The sequence below is a fragment of the Puma concolor genome, chromosome A1 (genome assembly GCF_028749965.1).
Source record: "Puma concolor isolate L17-30 chromosome A1, mPumCon1.1.hap2, whole genome shotgun sequence".
NCBI lineage: Eukaryota > Metazoa > Chordata > Mammalia > Carnivora > Felidae > Puma > Puma concolor.
In genome coordinates this window covers 123,996,864-123,997,447 of record NC_141667.1, presented here as the reverse complement: position 1 = coordinate 123,997,447, position 584 = coordinate 123,996,864, and positions in this window count along the sequence as shown.

The following is a 584-nucleotide window of genomic DNA, read 5'->3' as shown; positions in this document are numbered from 1 at the left end:
GATGTCGCTGTCTACCATGAAGTTAATCTAGTTGTTACAGTATTCAAAATTCATTCCTTCTGTTACTGCTTGGTTCCACAAGCGCTGAGGGATGGCAGGCGCAGAATTGGATTAACAGAGTCGGATCACACAATATTTCATCTTAATGACGAGGCAAGATCTTCTGATGGAAATAAAACAAGTATTTGACATGGTTCTTACCCTGGAAGGCCCACTGGGATCTCGGTGTCTGCTGCTCTCGCTTCTGCTGCTCGTAGCCTGGGAGGAGGGCAGCTGCCAGGTTCAGTACTCGGTCCCGGAGGAGGCTAAACATGGCACCTTCGTGGGCCGCATCGCCCAGGACCTGGGACTGGAGCTGGCGGAGCTGGTGCCGCGCCTTTTCCGAGTGGAGTCCAAAGGCCGCGGGGATCTTCTCGAGGTAAATCTGCAGAATGGCATTTTGTTTGTGAATTCTCGGATCGACCGCGAGGAACTGTGTGGGCGAAACGCGGAGTGCAGCATCCACCTGGAGGTGATCGTGGACAGGCCGCTGCAGGTTTTCCATGTGGAAGTGGTGGTGAAGGACATTAATGACAACCCGCCTG